The sequence below is a fragment of the Taudactylus pleione genome, unplaced genomic scaffold (genome assembly GCF_031769625.1).
Source record: "Taudactylus pleione unplaced genomic scaffold, aTauple2 ptg001565l, whole genome shotgun sequence".
Lineage (NCBI taxonomy): Eukaryota > Metazoa > Chordata > Amphibia > Anura > Myobatrachidae > Taudactylus > Taudactylus pleione.
Window position 1 is genome coordinate 269,023 of NW_028285962.1, and position 21,290 is coordinate 290,312.

Here is a 21,290-nt window from a genome sequence, read left to right on the forward strand (position 1 = left end):
TGAGATACATGAAAGATATATGAAAGATACATGAGAGATATATGAGATACATGGAAGATGTATGAGATATACATGAGAGATACATGAGAGATACATGAGATACATGAGAGATACATGAGAGATACATGAGAGATGCATGAGAGACACATGAGAGAGGTATGAGAGATACATGAGAGGTACATGAGAAATACATGAGAGATGCATGAGAGACACAGGAGAGATACATGAGAGATGTATGAGAGATACATGAGAGATGCATGAGAGATACATGATAAATACATGAGATACATGAGAGATACATGAGAGATACAGGAGAAATACATGAGAGATACATGAGATACATGAGAGGTACAGGAGAAATACATGAGAAATACATGAGATACATGAGAGATACATGAGATGCATGAGAGATACATGAGAGATACATGAGATACATGAGAGATACAGGAGAGATGCATGAGAGATACATGAGATATATATGAGATATATATGAAATACATGAGAGATACATGAGATAAATGAGAGATACATGAAAGATGCATGAGAGATACATGAGAGATACATGAGAGATACATGATAGATGTATGAGAAATACATGAGATACATGAGAGATACATGAGAGATACATGAGTCTTACATAGGGGATGCCAGAGAGCTACAGTACATGAGGTACAAGAGTGATGCCCGAGAGATGCCAGAGAGATGCCCGAGTGATACCCGAGTGATACATGAGAGATGTATGAGAAATACATGAGAAATACATGAGAGATACATGAGAGGTGTATGAGAAATACATGAGAGATACATTAGATACATGAGAGGTGTATGAGTAATACATGAGAAATACATGAGAGATACATGAGATACATGAGAGATGCATGAGAGGTGTATGAGAAATACTTGAGAGATACATTAGATACATGAGAGGTGTATGAGTGATACATGAGAGATACATGAGAGATACTTGAGAGATGCATGAGAGATGTATGAGAGATACATGAAAGATACATGAGAAATAAATGAGAAATATATGAGATACATGAGAGATGCCCGAGAGATACATGATAGATACATGAGACTTACATGGGGGATGCCTGAGAACTACAGTACATGAGGTACATGAGTGATACCCGAGAAATGCCAGAGAGATGCCCGAATGATACCCGAGTGATACATGAGAGATGCATGAGAAATACATGAGAATACATGAGAGATACATGAGAGGTGTATGAGAAATACATGAGAGATGCATGAGAGATACCCGAGAGATGCACGAGTGATACATGAGAGATACATGAGATGCATGAGAGATAAATGAGAGATGTATGAGATAAATTAGAGACAAATGAGATACATGAGAGATAGATGAGAGATGCATGATATATACATGAGAGATGTATGAGATAAATTAGAGATACATGAGATGCATGAGAGATACATGAGAGATGTATGAGATAAATTAGAGATATATGAGAGATGTATTTATTTATTTATTAACAGTTTCTTATATAGCGCAGCATATTCCGTTGCGCTTTACAATTGGAAACATTGATAGAACAAAACAGGGTAATAACAGACAGACATAGAGGTAAGAGGGCGCTGCGTTGCAAGCTTACAATCTATAGGGAAATAGGCATTGATACACAAGGATAGGTGCTATATATATTGCAATTTGGTCCAGCCAGAATGCAAAGTTTCTTGGTGGGCTGCATGATCCAGTCACACAGGAATATCGGCCAAATATCAGGAGTATGTGAAAGAAAGACAATATGTGAGGTTATGTGTGGACTGTGATAGGGGATGTAATAAGACATTGAAGCTATGCGTGGTAAGGCATTCCATAGAGTGAGTGCAGCCCGAAGAAAGTCCTGTAACCATAAATTGGAGCAAGTAAGCACGGGGATGAGAGACGCAGATCTTGTGCTGAGCGGAGAGGTCAGATTGGGAGATATTTTGAGATGAGTGAAGAGATGTAATTCGGTTAATGGCCTTATGTTTAAGTAACAGTATTTTGTATTGAATACGGTAGAAAACCAGCAACCAATGGAGGGACTGTCAGAGCGGGGCAGCAGACAATGAACGTTTGGCAAGGAAGATAAGCATCGCAGCTGCATTCATAATGGATTGTAATGGCAATAGGCTGTTTTTGGGAAGACCAGTAAGGAGACTATTACAATAGTCAATGCGGGAAATAATGAGAGCAGGGATTAGAGTTTTTGCAGTGTCTTGTGTGATATATGGTCGAATTTTGTATATGTTTTTTAGATGTATGTAACATGATTTTGAGACAGATTGAATGTGGGGAACAAAGGACAGTTTATAATCAAGGATGACACCAAGGCAGCGAGCTTGTGGGGCGGGGTTAATTGTTGAATTATCAACAGTGATAAAGAGATTAGATTGGTAACTGTTATTGGCCAGTGGAAATATAATTAATTCTGTTTAAGAAATATTAAGTTTCAGGTGGCGAGATGACATCCAAGATGAAATGGCAGAAATACATTCAGTGACACGGACCAATACAGATGGTGATAAATATGGAGAGGATGGGTAGATTTGTGTATCATCTGCATACAGATGGTACTGAAATCTAAAAGAGAGGATTAGCTTGCCAAGAAAGGTGGTATAGATTGAGAATAGCAAAGGACCTAAGACAGAGCCTTGCGGTACTCTAACTGATAGAGGTAGCAAAGAGGAGGCAGAATCAGAAAAATGAACAGAAAAAGAGCAATCAGATAGGTAGGAAGAGAACCAAGAAAGAGCTGTGTCCTTAAGACCTAGGGATTGTAATGTTTGTACGAGAAGAGAGTGGTCAACAGTGTCAAAAGCAGCAGAGAGATCTAGAAGAATTAGGAGTGAGTAATGGCCTTTAGCCTTGGCAGTGACCAGATCATTTAGTATCTAAGTCAGTGCTGTCTCTGTGGATTGCTGGGAACGAAAGCCAGACTGAAGTGGGTCCAATAAGTTGTGGGTGTTATGAAAGTTTGTGAGGTGGGTGTAGACAAGTCTCTCCAGTAGCTTGGAGGGGCATGGAAACTGGGTGATATGATGGTAATTTGAGAGAGTGTTAGGGTCAGAATTTAGTTTTTTCAGAATCGGAGTAATCACTGCATGCTTGAACAGTGATGGAAAGATGCCAGTAGAGAGAGAGAGATTACAGATTTTAGTTAGGGTTGGGACGAGTACACGAGACAGAGCTTTACTGATTTTTGAGGGTATAGGATCTAGAGGAGAGGTAATAGAGTAGGAGGATGAGAAGAGTATAGATACTTCATCTTCATTTGTAGGGTCAAATGAAGAGAATGTGCCAGAGGGTTCAGGTAGAGACTTGAGTAGGTCACTAGCTGAGGAAGAACATACCATTTTATTTTGGATATTATCAATCTTGTCCTTGAAATAGGAAGCAAAATCTTGTGCACAGATAGTAGCAGGTGAGGTGGCTTGGGTGAGGGAGGGGTAAGAAGCAGTTTAAATGTATCAAAAAGTCGCTTGGGATTAGAAACTTGAGCAGAGATAAGAGATAGGAAATATGTTTGTTTGGCAGTGTCCAGAGCAGTACGATAAGAGTTGTAGATAGTCTTATATGTGAGGAAGTCACATGGAGTGCGAGACTTTCGCCACTGCCGTTCTACTTTACGTGACAGTTTTTGTAGATGCCTTGTTAAATTAGAATGCCATGGTTGACATCTAAGTCTACGTGGAGTGTGATGGGTAGCTGGAGCTACTTCATCGAGGGCTTTTACTAGAATCTGGTTTAGGTGTGATGCAGCAGTCTCAGGAGAAGTGAATATAGAAATTGGTGAGAGTCATTGTTGTAGAGAGGTAGACAGTTGTTGAAAGATAATTGCATTAATATTTCTGCGGGTTTTAGGAGGTTTGGTTGATTTCACTGATATTGAGGTTGATGTAATGGAGGAGAGTATGCAGGTGATAAGGTTGTGATCTGAGAGAGGGAAAGGAGCATTAGTGAAATTAGAAACTGAGCATAGTCTGGTAAATACAACATCAAGGCAGTGGCCCTCCATATGAGTAGAAGAGTCAGTCCATTGGGAGAGGACAAGAGAGGAGGTTAGAGAGAGTAGTTTGGAGGCTTGAGGAGATTGTGGACTGTCAATGGGGATATTGAAATCACCCATAATGATGGTGGAGATGTTTGAGGATAGGAAGTGAGGGAGCCAGGCTAAAAAATGTTCCAGAAATTGTTGCAGTGGCCCAGGTGGGCGATAGATAGCAGTAACTCGCAGGGAGAAAGGGGTGAAAGTCCTGATAGTATGTACTTCAAATGATGTAAATGTGAGTGAAGGTACCTGTGGGAGAACTGTGAATGTGAAAGATTAGGAGAGTGATATTCCTACCCCACCTCCTTTACAATTACCAGGCGTGGAGGTGTGTGAGAAGTATAGGTTACCATGTGAAAGTGCAGCAGGGGAGACATTGTCTGATTGTGGGTGCCATGTTTCTGTTATTGCCAGAAGGTTGAGGTTAGTTGAAATAAAGAGGTCATGGATGGATGTTAGTTTGTTGCAGACAGAGCGTGCATTCCATAAGGCACATTTTAGTGACTTGGAGGGTGAAGGGAGGCACTCAATGTTTATGAGGTTAGCTGGATTTATAGTTCATTGTGGGTGTTGCATGTGGGTTGGGCCTGGATTAGGAGATATGTCACCAGCTAATAGAAGCAACAGGAGCGATATATAAATATATTTGTGGGGTTTGTCTGAATGTTTTTTATGGCAAGAGGTTGTGGATGTTTTTGTCAATGTGTATAGATAATTTAAAAGCTCATGTGTGTTTGTAAGAGGAGAGAAAAGTAATGAGGCAGCAATATGTACAAAAAGATGTTCTGCAGGGAGAGTAAAGGATGTAGTAGCCTTAGAGACGATTCCATGGAGTGAGATCATTAAGATAGATGTATGAGAAATACATGAGAGTTACAAGAGAGATACATGAGAGATACATGAGAGATGTATGATAAATACATGATAGATACATTAGATACATGAGAGATGTATGAGAGATACATGAGAGATACATGAGAGATGTATGAGAGATACATGAGAAACATGAGAGATGTATGAGAAATACATGAGAGATACATGAGAGATACATGAGAGATACATGAGAGATACATGAGAGATATATGAGAGATACATGAGAGATACATGAGAGATACATGAGAGATATATGAGAGATACATGAGAGATACATGAGAGATACATGAGAGATACATGAGAGATGTATGAGAGATACATGAGAGATACATGAGAGATATATGAGAGACACATCAGAGATACATGAGATACATGAAAGATAAATGAGAGATACATGAGAGATGTTTGAGAGATACATGAGAGATACATGAGACATATATGAGAGATACATGAGAGATACATGAGAGATACATGAGAGATACATGAGAGATACATGAGAGATGTATGAGAGATATATGAGAGATGCATGAGAAATACATTAGATACATGAGAGATACATGAGAGATATCTGAGAGACACATGAGAGAGATACATGAGAGATACATGAGAGATACATGAGATAAATGAGAGATACATGAGAGATACATGAGAGGTGTATGCTATATACATGAGAGATGTATTTATTTAGTTATTTATTAACAGTTTCTTATATAGCGCAGCATATTCCGTTGCGCTTTACAATTGCAAACATTTATAGAACAAAACAGGGTAATAACAGACAGACATAGAGGTAAGAGGGCCCTTCTTGCTAGCTTACAATCTATAGGGAAATAGGCATTGATACACAAGGATAGATGGTATATATTGCAATTTGGTCCAGCCAGAATGCAAAGTTTCTTTGTGGGCTGCATGATCCAGTCACACAGGAATATCGGCCAAATATCAGGAGTGTGTGAAAGAAAGACAATATATGAGGTTATGTGTGGACTGTGAGAGGGGATGTAATAAGACATGGAAGCTATGAAGGTTATGTGGTCAGTTCTGGAATCTGATAAGCTTGTCTGAAGAGGTGAGTTTTCAGGGAATGCTTGAAGGATTGAAGACTAGAGGTAAGTGTTATTGTGCATGGTAAGGCATTTCATAGAGTGGGTGCAGCCCGAAGAAAGTCCTGTAACCGTAAATAAGAGCAAGTAAGCATGGGGATGAGAGACGCAGATCTTGTGCCGAGCGGAGAGGTCGGGTTGGGAGATAATTTGAGATGAGTGAAGAGATGTATGTTGGTGTAATTCGGTTAATGGCCTTATGTTTAAGTAACAGTATTTTGTATTGAATATGGTAGAAATCCGGCAACCAATGGAGGGACTGACAGAGTGGGGCAGCAGACAATGAGCATTTGGCAAGGAAGATAAGCCTCGCAGCTGCATTCATAATGGATTGTAATGGCAATAGGCTCTTTTTGGGAAGACCAGAAAGGAGACTATTACAATAGTTAATGCGGGAAAAAATGAGTGCAGGGATTAGAGTTTTTGCAGTGTCTTGTGTGATATATGGTCAAATTTTGTATATGTTTTTTAGATGTATGTAACATGATTTTGAGACAGATTGAATGTGGGGAACAAAGGACAGTTCAGAATCAAGGAGGACACCAAGGCAGCAAGCTTGTGGAGCAGGGTGGATTGTTGAGTTATCAACAGTGATAAAGAGATCAGGTTGGTAACTGTTATTGGCCGGTGGAAATATAATTAATTCTGTTTAAGAAATACTACGTTTCAGGTAGCGAGATGACATCCAAGATGAAATCACAGAAATACATTCAGTGACACGGACCAATACAGATGGTGATAAATCTGGAGAGGATAGGTTGATGTGAGTATCATCCACATACAGATGGTATTGAAATCAAAAAGAGCGGATTAGCTTGCCAAGAAAGGTGGTATAGATTGAGAATAGCAAAGGACCTAAGACAGAACCTTGCGGTACTCTAACTGATAGAGGTAGCAAAGAGGAGGCAGAATCAGAAAAATGAACAGAAAAAGAGCAATCAGATAGGTAGGAAGAGAACCAAGAAAGAGCTGTGTCCTTAAGACCTAGGGATTGTAATGTTTGTACGAGAAGAGAGTGGTCAACAGTGTCAAAAGCAGCAGAGAGATCTAGAAGAATTAGGAGTGAGTAATAGCCTTTAGCCTTGGCAGTGACCAGATCATTTAATACCTAAGTCAGTGCAGTCTCTGTGGAGTGCTGGGAACAAAAGCAAGACTGAAGTGGGTCCAATAAGTTCTGGGTGTTAAGAAAGTTTATGATGCGGGTGTAGACAAGTCTCTCCAGTAGCTTGGAGGGGCTTGGAAGCTGGGAGATAGGATGGTAATTTGAGAGAGTGTTAGGGTCAGAATTTAGTTTTTTCAGAATGAGAGTAATCACTGCATGCTTGAAAAGTGATGGAAAGATGCCAGTAGAGAGAGAGAGATTACAGATTTTAGTTAGGGTTGGGATGAGTACAGGAGACAGAGCTTTACTGATTTGTTAGGGTATAGGATCTAGAGGAGAGGTAAAAGAGTAGGAGGATGAGAAGAGTATAGATACTTCATCTTCATTTGTGGGGTCAAATGAAGAGAATGTGCCAGAGGGTTCAGGTAGAGAATTGAGTAGGTCACTAGCTGAGGAAGAACATACCATTTTATTTTGGATATTATCAATCTTGTCCTTGAAATAGGAAGCAAGATCTTGTGCACAGATAGTAGCAGGTGAGGTGGCTTGGGTGAGGGAGGGGTAAGAAGCAGTTTAAATGTATTAAAAAGTCACTTGGGGTTAGAGGCTTGAGCAGAAATAAGAGATTGGAAATATGTTTGTTTGGCAGTGTCCAGAGCAGTACGATAAGAGTTGTAGATAGTTTTATATGTGAGGAAGTCACATGGAGTGCGAGACTTTCGCCACTGCCGTTCTACTTTATGTGAGAGTTTTTGTAGGTGCCTTGTTAAGTTAGAATGCCATGGTTGACATCTAAGTCTACGTGGAGTGTGATGGGTAGCTGGAGCTACTTCATCGAGGGCTTTTACTAGAATCTGGTTTAGGTGTGATGCAGCAGTCTCAGGAGAAGTGAATGTAGAAATTGGTGAGAGTATTTGTTGTAGAGAGGTAGATAGTTGTTGAAAGTTAATTGCATTAATATTTCAGCGGGTTTTAGGAGGTTTGGTTGATTTCACTGATATTGAGGTTGATGTAATGGAGGAGAGTGTGCAGGTGATAAGGTTGTGATCTGAGAGAGGGAAAGGAGCATCAGTGAAATTAGAAACTGAGCATAGTCTGGTAAATACAAGATCAAGGCAGTGGCCCTCCATATGAGTAGAAGAGTCAGTCCATTGGGAGAGGACAAGAGAGGAGGTTAGAGAGAGTAGTTTGGAAGCTTGAGGAGATTGTGGACTGTCAATGGGGATATTGAAATCACCCATAATGATGGTGGAGATGTCTGAGGATAGGAAGTGAGGGAGCCAGGCTAAAAAATGTTCCCAAAATTGTTGCAGTGGCCCAGGTGGGCGATAGATAGCAGCAACTCGCAGGGAGAATGGGGTGAAAGTCCTGATAGAATGTACTTCAAATTATGTAAATGTAAGTGAAGGTACCTGTGGGAGAACTATGAATGTGAAAGATTGGGAGAGTAATATTCCTAACCCAACTCCTTTACAATTAACAGGCCTGAAGGTGTGTGAGAAGTGTAGGTTACCATGTGAAAGTGCAGCAGGGGAGACAGTGTCTGATTGTGGGTGCCATGTTTCTGTTATTGCCAGAAGGTTGAGGTTAGTTGAAATAAAGAGGTCGTGGATGGATGTTAGCTTATTGCAGACAGAGTGTACATTCCATAAGGCACATTTTAGTGACTTGGAGGGTGAAGGAAGGCACTCAATGTTTATGAGGTTAGCTGGATTTATAGTTCGTTGTGGTTGTGGCAAGTGGGTTCGGCCTGGATTTGGTGATATATCACCAGCTAATGGAAGCAGCAGGAGAGAGCTATAAATATAGTTGTTAGATCTGTCTGAATGTTTTTTATGGCAAGAGGTTGAGGATGTTATTGTCAATGTGTATAGATAATTTAAAAGCTCATGTGTGTTTTTAAGAGGAGAGAAAAGTAATGAGGCAGCAATATGTACAAAAGGATGGGCTTCAGGGAGAGTAAAGGATGTAGTAGCCTTAGAGATGATTCCATGGAGTGAGATCATTAAGATAGATGTATGAGGAATACATGAGAGATACATGAGAGATACATGAGAGATACATGAGAGATACAGGAGAAATACATGAGAGATACAGGAGAAATACATGAGAGATACATGAGAGATATATTTGATACTGTACATGAAAGATACCCGAGAGATACATGAGAGGTACATGAGAGATGTATGATATATACATGAGAGATGTATGAGATACATTAGAGATACATGAGATACATGATAGATGTATGAGATATACATGAGAGATGTATAAGATATACATGAGAGAGACATGAGATACATGAGATATATATGAGATACATGAGATATATATGAGATACATGAGAGATATATGAGAGATAGATGAGAGATTGATGAGAGATACATGAAAGATGCCTGAGAGATGGATGAGAGATGTCCGAGAGAAGCTTTGGTGGAGCCCATCTTGCACATGCCCTAGTACACATTACAGTTGCATCTCCATATGTGCCTGGGCTGTAACTGGCATCTCATGTAGGCAATGCTCATCAGTGGTGTAATGGCGAATCTATGACCTATACAGAGCTGGATGGCATATTTCCCAGCATATCATTCGGGTGCGCTGACGATGATGATAATAAATATCCATCCAAGCATTTGGATAGAGGGAGGTTGTACTACAACATGGCATACAATCCACATACAGGTGAAGACACGTCTTACTTCTGCGTATGCAATGCCGGAGCATCTACAGACATTTTGCATTGAGATCAGCGTCTGGCTTTATGTCTTATTATGGTCCACGTCTATCCAATTATCTTTGTCTTATGGCACAAAATAAATACAATATTATCTCATTAGAATAGTCTATAAACAAGCAGTTTAAAAAAAATCTTTATTGTCCAGCACTGGCTACAATATGGCACAATGGGAGGTATGATAGATACCATATGTATAAATGGCATACGATGAAAGGTGCCTCTTTGTGGGCTGTTTTTGCCTGTTTATAATTGTTGGACATAATCTTCGCAATGGTGGAATGGAATATGTTCAATATCCCGATGTGTGGGACGCTGGCGCTTAGACTACCAGTGCTTGAATCCCGACACCGGTCAGAATCTTGGCGCCGGTATCCCAACTGCCGGCCTACCGAAGGTAAGTAGCGGGGTTGGGGGTAGGTCTATGGTTATGGTTAGGGTTAGGCCCTAGCAGGAGGGTTTTGGTAAGGCACTAAGGGGGAGGGTTAAGTTTAGGGTGTGGCGAGGGTTAGGTTTAGGGTGCGGGGAGGTGGATTTTAGGTTTAGGCACTAGGGGGGGAGGGTTAGATTCTGGCACTGAGGAGGGTGGGTTAGGGTTAGGGAAAGGGATGGGATACCTACTAACAGATGTTGGTATCCTAACCCAGTCAGGATGCAGCACATCATCAGCAACATCGTTAGTTAGGGCCATGCTGCCAAATACAGCATGGCTGTACGCACTTGGTGATGTTGGCACCCCACCAAGTTCCTTTGCTAACGAGGTCTTTACACACTACACATCGTCTAGTGTGTACCGGCCTTAACACTCAGTACATGTCATAATAGCAACATTGTCATCTAATTAACACTCCACAAGTTCCACAGAACCAAAACTCCACACGTCACAGAACCAACATTCCACAGGTGACACAGAACCAACACTCCACACATCACAGAACCAGCACACCACACATGTCACAGAACAAACACTCCACACATGTCACAGAACCAACACTCCACACGTCACAGAACCAACACACCACACATGTCACAGAACCAACATTCCACACATGTCACAGAACCAACACTCCACACATGTCACAGAGCCAACATTCCACACGTGACTCACAACCAACAGTCCACATGTGCCACAGAAACAACACACCACACTTGACCCAGAGCCAACACTTCACATATGCCATAGAACCAACATTTCACATGTGACACAGAACCAACATTCCACACGTAACACAGAACCAACACTCCACAACTTACACAGAACCAACACTTCATACTGTATGTGCCATAGAAGGCAGTATTCCACATGTCTTAGGGCCTGATTTATAGTTGTTTGCAAACAAGATGGAAGCCACTCGATGCATGTTCAGGACCTGCACTGCTCATGTGCCAATTGGTGTCTGCAATGACGATTCCAAAGCCACGGCATGATTGACCAGCATTACAAAACTGACGCTGTTCCAACCATACAGAGCTGAAATTCCCTGTAATTATCTCCCCATCCTGCCCACTTTACTAGGAAGTGGGTGGGATGTGGTGAGAATGGGTCATTCTTCCTGGGCTGCGGTGGGTTACCTGAGAATTCATGAGCCTCCTGCAACTTCTGGGAGACTAGGTAAGCATGGTGCAAGCCTTTAAAAGTATCAGTGTGTTTTCATCAACAAGTAGATCTTACTACAGTAACTGCTTTGGTGCTCGTTTACATTTGGATGTACTGTAAGTATATTTTACGGCACGCCTGTCAGATGTAGCAGTACATGTCCAGTTTACCACGCGCTCATAGGTGGCGCTCTCACAATCTCCCTGACATGCTTTTTCAAAAGTAGGCAAGTATGGGCTGTATGTGATAGAGGCAGTGACATGATGTGAGGAGGGGAATTGAGGCAGCAGGAAGCCACAGACTGAGAGTTATATAGTGGGAGGAGCAGTGTCCCCCAGCAGCACAGAATAAGACTGAGAGTTATATTGTGGGAGGAGCAGCGTCCCCCAGCAGCACAGAGTATATTATGACATGCTTCATTTTATTTAAAACTTGCAACATAAAAATATTAATACATACATAAAATAGAATAAAAATACATAACCACAAACCATAGGTAACCTTAATATTACCCCTCACCACTATCTAACACATACTTGCCTACCCTCCCGATTTGGCCAGGAGCCTCCCAAAAATTGGGTGCCGCTCCCAGCCCCCGGAGAGGCAGGCAAGCCTCATGGCAGCAGCCAACACCTCCTGTCCCCCCCATGATTGTATGAGAATCCCCCACAGCGGGGGGCCGGTGACCCAATTCACGATGAATCGCATCATTTTATAATTTTAGCCCCACCCCCTGCTGCACAATGCCAGAAATCTCGGCATTGTGTAACGGGGGCCAGACCAAAATGACGCGATAGTGTGGCCACACCCCCACTCCATCCACAAACACCAGCCACACACCCCAATTTTGCCAATCTGGCTGTCCCCTCCCAGAAGGGGCAGCCAGAATGTTGGCATGTATGATCTAACACCTACAGGTAGATGTATGCAAACCTTACCATCAAAAACAATAATAACATAAAAAATCTATGGGGGATTGAAAGCAGAAAGGAACCCACAACTGGACATAGAAAAGACTGTCAACCACCTACTCAAGGGGACTTCAACTGGCCCCATGAATGAGACCAGCTGACAGCATCCAGCCTTTCCTTATCCAGATCCATCATCCTTTTCATCTCTTGTAAAATTAAACCTACCACCCCTTCACAAGGGGGACATATTTCCTTATGGTAACATGACACCGTGCTTTCCATGAGTGAAAACTAACTAAATAAATTGTGATCAACTTCTGCGGTATCCCCTGGACACTCCTCCCATGGGCAACCACGGTCATTGGCATTCCTCCACCTGATGTTCCATCGGACATAAAGCTTTCCATGAAAAGAAAGCCAGGCGATATCTTTAAACTTCTGTGGTATCCTCTGAAAATTGAACAGGCTGAAGTAACATCGTCTGGACAGTTCCTCATTGACAGTGGGACATGGAAATCGGTCTGCAAAATTCCCTTCTGGAAAAGTTTTTGACTTCTCACACTTCCACACCATATTGCCTTATCACCTTCAAGCTCTGGATGATGTAGATCAGGAGGTAACCATGCCGAATCCAAAAACTTCTCACTTGGCCTCCCTCTATCCACAAACTGAGGAAAGGAGACACCCACAATCTGAATCCCTCAACCCATGGAGGGGGAGCATCTAAAAACATACTACCAATATTCAGTTTTAAAAAAGACAACAGGGTTTACCATGTCTAAACCCCTGTCTTTCCTCAGTCTGTAGGTTATGCCTCTCTTGACTATATTGATCCTGTTCCCCCACAACATCAGTGAGAACAAGGAATTCAATCTGGACTACATAGATTGAGGCAAAAACACACATAACTGACATAAAAATAGTAATCAGGTAAGTTTTGCCCAGGTCAACCTTTTCCTTCAAAGATAACTTCCATCTTTTATAGCTCTCTACCTTCCTGGCCGCATCTTCCAGCTTTTTATCCCAATTAAGGGAGGCGTAATCACCATGGTCAAATTTGATGAATAGAATTTTGATTTGCTGGATAACCTGAGGGAAGCTGCCAGAAGGCAGAACTCATCACCTTCCTCCCCATCCAGAAACTTCACACATCTCACGATTTACCCTGGAGCACAAGGCCTCAGAGTATTCACAGATGAGGTGTTCCACATCACTAGCCTCTGCCTGTGAAGACAGAACCACTGTGACATCATCTGCATGGGCCACCACCCTCAGTGGGAACTCCGGGCCCAGCTTCACCCCACCCACAGTTCCATTCTCTACCCTTCTGATGAAGGGATTGCTTGTGAAAACAGGGGATAACACAGATTGACACCAGAGCTCACACCAAAGGTGGGACCCAATGCCAGTAGGTACATTCCCCACTTCTCAGCCCTGCACCGCTCAATTGCCTCCTGGACACCAAGGACATCACTAAAGGTACTATGACCCTTCAAAGTACAGTGCTGAGAAGTTGAAAGCAACAGCTCAGAAAAGCTTATTAACAGTACTTTTGCCAGAATCTTCCTGTGCATATTAAGAAGAGCTACAGTATGAGGTGCCAGTTCTCAATACAAGTTGGGTCCTTTCCTTTGGACAGTATAAGAAGAGCGGATAACCTCATGGAAGGCGGGAGAATTCCCTCATCCAGGCTCTCATTAAACACTTCCATTAGGCGGGGAATTAGGAGGTCTGAAAAGGTCTGAAAAGGTCTTTTAAAACTCAGATGTTAACCAATTTGGTCCTGGTGACTTTTTGGGGTTTAACCCCTCTATCGCTTTCCTAACTTTCTCTGCCTTTATGTCACTCTCCAAAGAATCAAGAGACACAGCCTGAGGATTCAGAAGTAGTTTCCCACTTAGAAATTCCTCCATCCTCTCCCTGACAATTGAGTGCTTAGACAAAAGATCTGAATAATAGGACACAATGACGTCCAGAATGCCCTTATTATCAATATGAAGAACACCCTGTCCGTCTACCAGTCCTGATCTGTTTGGCATCGACTGACCTTTTTTTGGTGAGTTGTATGTTCTGTAATCCCTTTCCAGAACCAAGTATGCCAGATAAAGAATACTGAAATGTCTTTAACTGCGCCCTCACCTAGGAGATTTTCTCACTATCTCTCTCCTCAGAGACCAAGAAATCTAATTTCTTTCTCAGCTTATGGTAGGTTGTCTGCTTTATTTGGTTATGCTATGAGCCCATGGGAAAACTTATGGATTTTCTTTTTTATCATTTTTCACCACTTGGATCTATTCCAACCAGCCTCCAGACGTGACTCCTGAGATTGATAAAAGACCCTGAAAGACTGCCTAACCCTCTCGTCCTCTAGAAGCTCTGAGTTGAAATGAAAAAGGCCTCATCCTATCTGATGGGTTTCTGAAGCATTCAAAGTTACTGAGAGAGAACTATTATCAGAGAATTCCGCCAACCTCATCCCTAGGGATGAGGTTTTAGAAGACTCCTTAACAAAAAACCTATCTTTTCTAGACCTATGGCTACCACTAAAATAAGTGAAACTGGTGAGGTCAGGGGTGTGATGAATATTCACGTCCGCCAGACCAGCCTAACCATACTAACTAAAAAATGGGAATCAGGGCCCAGACGTCTCCTTGAGCCTCCTCTGTCTTTTGGCTTAATAATGATATTAAAGTCACTGACAAAGATAACCTGCTAAGCCATGAAAAGAAAAGATTTAATCTCCATAAAAAGAAATTTCCTATTCCAAGATGTGTGTGGCCCATTAACATTAATCAATCTTAAATCCTATCCCTTCAGGTTGATATCCAAAATCATACATCTATCTGAATGCAATTCTATAACCTTCTGAATAGTTACCATGTCAGTAAAAGTACTGCCACCCAGAGCCATAACTAGACATTTGGTGCCCTGTGTGAGAAATAGCATCAGTGAACCCCCCCACCAAAAAAAAAAATATGTATACAGTATATATCTGATACGAATCAGGGATATTGCTCTCCCCACCCCCACCCCTGCCTCTATCATATCATGCAGCTGTCACCTGGCTAGAATATTAAAATGACCTTTACTCAGGGAAGGATACGGGATACTAATGTTCTAGGTGACAAAGGATAATTGACATTACTGTTTATTGTCACCTTAGTTATTAGTACCTCATCCTTGGAGTAAAGATAATTCAGGTAATCAGCAGAAAGTTTGTAATATATAAATGTATGTACAGTATATGGGACTTATTATTATTTTACTTTTCCAATATCTGTTATGCTGGGTTTACAGTGTGCATGAGATGACTGCTCCAGCCAGAGAGCACATACTTATGGAATGACTGTTGTCACAGCACACACACACATCCGTGTACCCTCAGCACATATGCATACACACACCCATGCTGTCCCAGCACACGTTATGTAGTCACAGCACACATGCACACACCCTGTAGTCACAGCACACATGCACACACCCTGTAGTCACAGCACACACCCATGCTGTCCCAGCACACATTATGTAGTCACAGCACACATGCACACACCCCGTAGTCACAGCACACATGCACACACCCTGTAGTCACAGCACACATACACATACCCTGTAGTCACAGCACACACCCTGTAGTCATAGCACACATACACACACCCTGTAGTCACAGCACACATTCACACACCCTGTAGTCACAGCACACACCCTGTAGTCACAGCACATATGCACGATCCCTGTAGTCACAGCACACAAGCATACACCCTATAGTCACAGCTCACACCCGGTAGTCACAGCACACGCCCTGTAGTCACAGCACACATACACACACCCTGTAGTCACAGCACACATTCACACATCCTGTAGTCACAGCACACACCCTGTAGTCACAGCACATATGCACACACCCTGTAGTCACAGCACACAAGCACACACCCTATAGTCACAGCTCACACCCGGTAGTCACAGCACACGCCCTGTAGTCACAGCACACATACACACCCTGTAGTCACAGCACACATTCACACACCCTGTAGTCACAGCACACATGCACACACCCTGTAGTCATAGCACACATGCACACACCCTGTAGTCACAGCACACATTCACACACCCTGTAGTCACAGCACACATGCACACACCCTGTAGTCACAGCACACACCCTTTAGTCACAGCACACACCCTATAGTCACAGCACACATACACACACCCTGTAGTCACAGCACAAAAGCAAACACCCAGTAGTCACAGCACATACCCTGTAATCACAGCACACATACACACACACTGTAGTCACAGCACACATGCACACACCCTGTAGTCACAGCACACATCCTGTAGTCACAGCACACATACACACACCCTGTAGTCACAGCACACACCCTGTACTCACAGCACACATGCACATACCCTGTAGTCACAGCACATATTCACACACCCTGTAGTCACAGCACACACCCTGTAGTCACAGCACATATGCACATACCCTGTAGCCAAACCCTGTAGTCACAGCACACACCCTGTACTCACAGCACACCTGCACATACCCTGTAGTCACAGCACATATTCACACACCTTATAGTCACAGCACACACCCTGTAGTCACAGCACACACCCTGTAGTCACAGCACAAATGCACACACCCTGTAGTCACAGCACACATGCACACACCCTACAGTCACAGCACACACCCTGTAGTCAGAGCACACATGCACACACCCTATAGTCACAGCACACACCCAGTAGTCACAGCAAAATGCACATACACTGGAGTCACAGCACACACCCTGTAGTCACAGCACACATGCACACACCCTGTAGTCACTGCACACATGAACACACCCTGTAGTCACAGCACATACCATGTAGTCACAGCACAAATGCACACTCCCTGTAGTCACAGCACACATGCACACACCCTACAGTAACAGCACACACCCGGTAGTCACAGCACACATGCACACACCCTATAGTCACAGCACACACCCTGTAGTCACAGCACAAATGCACCCACCCTGTAGTCACAGAACAAATGCACCCACCCTGTAGTCACAGCACACACCCTGTAGTTATAGCACACACCCTGTAGTCACAGCACACATGCACACACCCTGTAGTCATAGCACACATGCACACACCCTGTAGTCACAGCACACATTCACACACCCTGTAGTCACAGCACACATGCACACACCCTGTAGTCACAGCACACACCCTTTAGTCACAGCACACACCCTATAGTCACAGCACACATACACACACCCTGTAGTCACAGCACACAAGCAAACACCCAGTAGTCACAGCACATACCCTGTAATCACAGCACACATACACACACACTGTAGTCACAGCACACATGCACACACCCTGTAGTCACAGCACACATCCTGTAGTCACAGCACACATACACACACCCTGTAGTCACAGCACACACCCTGTACTCACAGCACACATGCACATACCCTGTAGTCACAGCACATATTCACACACCCTGTAGTCACAGCACACACCCTGTAGTCACAGCACATATGCACATACCCTGTAGCCAAACCCTGTAGTCACAGCACACACCCTGTACTCACAGCACACCTGCACATACCCTGTAGTCACAGCACATATTCACACACCTTATAGTCACAGCACACACCCTGTAGTCACAGCACACACCCTGTAGTCACAGCACAAATGCACCCACCCTGTAGTCACAGAACAAATGCACCCACCCTGTAGTCACAGCACACACCCTGTAGTTATAGCACACACCCTGTAGTCACAGCACACATGCACACACCCTGTAGTCACAGCACACATACACACACCCTGTAGTCACAGCACACATGCACACACCCTGTTGTCACAGCACACATGTACACACCCTGTAGTCACAGCACACATGCACACACCCTACAGTCACAGCACACACCCTGTAGTCACAGCACTCATGTACACACCCTGTAGTCACAGCACACATACACACACCCTGCAGTCACAGCTCACACCCTGTAGTCACAGCACACATACACACACCCTGTAGTCACAGCACACATTCACACACACTGTAGTCACAGCACACAAGCAAACACCCTGTAGTCACAGCACACACCCTGTAGTCACAGCACAATACACACAGCCTGCGGTCACAGCACACACCCTGTAGTCACAGCACACATGCACACACCCTGTAGTCACAGCACACACCCTGTAGTCACAAGCACACATACACACACCCTGTAGTCACAGCACACACCCTGTAGTCACAGCACACATACACACACCCTGTAGTCACAGTACAGAAACAAACACCCTGTAATCACAGCACACACCCTGTAGTCACAGCACACATACACACACCCTGTAGTCACAGCACTCACCCTGTACTCACAGCACACATGCACACACCCTATAGTCACAGCACACATACACACACCCTGTAGTCACAGCACACAAGCAAACACCCAGTAGTCACAGCACATACCCTGTAATCACAGCACACATACACACACACTGTAGTCACAGCACACATGCACACACCCTGTAGTCACAGCACACATCCTGTAGTCACAGCACACATACACACACCCTGTAGTCACAGCACACACCCTGTACTCACAGCACACATGCACATACCCTGTAGTCACAGCACATATTCACACACCCTGTAGTCACAGCACACACCCTGTAGTCACAGCACATATGCACATACCCTGTAGCCAAACCCTGTAGTCACAGCACACACCCTGTACTCACAGCACAACTGCACATACCCTGTAGTCACAGCACATATTCACACACCTTATAGTCACAGCACACACCCTGTAGTCACAGCACACACCCTGTAGTCACAGCACAAATGCACCCACCCTGTAGTCACAGAACAAATGCACCCACCCTGTAGTCACAGCACACACCCTGTAGTTATAGCACACACCCTGTAGTCACAGCACACATGCACACACCCTGTAGTCACAGCACACATACACACACCCTGTAGTCACAGCACACATGCACACACCCTGTTGTCACAGCACACATGTACACACCCTGTAGTCACAGCACACATGCACACACCCTGTAGTCACAGCACACATGCACACACCCTGTAGTCACAGCACACATGCACACACCCTGTAGTCACAGCACACACCCTGTAGTCACAGCACACACCCTGTAGTCACAAGCACACACCCTGTAGTCACAGCACACACCCTACAGTCACAGCACACACCCTGTAGTCACAGCACTCATGTACACACCCTGTAGTCACAGCACACATACACACACCCTGCAGTCACAGCTCACACCCTGTAGTCACAGCACACATACACACACCCTGTAGTCACAGCACACATTCACACACCCTGTAGTCACAGCACACATGCACACACCCTGTAGTCATAGCACACATGCACACACCCTATAGTCACAGCACACACCCTGTAGTCACAGCACACATGCACACACCCTGTAGTCACAGCACACACCCTGTAGTCAGAGCACACATGCACATACCCTGTAGTCACAGCACACAAGCACACACCCTGTAGTCACAGCACACATGCACACACCCTGTAGTCACAGCACACACCCTGTAGTCACAGCACACATACACACACCCAGCAGTCACAGCACACATACACACACCTTGTAGTCACAGAACACATGCACACACCCTGTAGTCACAGCACACACCCTGTAGTCACAGCACATATGCACATACCCTGTAGCCAAACCCTGTAGTCACAGCACACACCCTGTACTCACAGCACACCTGCACATACCCTGTAGTCACAGCACATATTCACACACCTTATAGTCACAGCACACACCCTGTAGTCACAGCACACACCCTGTAGTCACAGCACAAATGCACCCACCCTGTAGTCACAGAACAAATGCACCCACCCTGTAGTCACAGCACACACCCTGTAGTTATAGCACACACCCTGTAGTCACAGCACACATGCACACACCCTGTAGTCACAGCACACATACACACACCCTGTAGTCACAGCACACATGCACACACCCTGTTGTCACAGCACACATGTACACACCCTGTAGTCACAGCACACATGCACACACCCTACAGTCACAGCACACACCCTGTAGTCACAGCACTCATGTACACACCCTGTAGTCACAGCACACATACACACACCCTGTAGTCACAGCACACATTCACACACACTGTAGTCACAGCACACAAGCAAACACCCTGTAGTCACAGCACACACCCTGTAGTCACAGCACAATACACACAGCCTGCGGTCACAGCACACACCCTGTAGTCACAGCACACATGCACACACCCTGTAGTCACAGCACACACCCTGTAGTCACAAGCACACATACACACACCCTGTAGTCACAGCACACACCCTGTAGTCACAGCACACATACACACACCCTGTAGTCACAGTACAGAAACAAACACCCTGTAATCACAGCACACACCCTGTAGTCACAGCACACATACACACACCCTGTAGTCACAGCACTCACCCTGTACTCACAGCACACATGCACACACCCTATAGTCACAGCACACATACACACACCCTGTAGTCACAGCACACAAGCAAACACCCAGTAGTCACAGCACATACCCTGTAATCACAGCACACATACACACACACTGTAGTCACAGCACACATGCACACACCCTGTAGTCACAGCACACATCCTGTAGTCACAGCACACATACACACACCCTGTAGTCACAGCACACACCCTGTACTCACAGCACACATGCACATACCCTGTAGTCACAGCACATATTCACACACCCTGTAGTCACAGCACACACCCTGTAGTCACAGCACATATGCACATACCCTGTAGCCAAACCCTGTAGTCACAGCACACACCCTGTACTCACAGCACAACTGCACATACCCTGTAGTCACAGCACATAT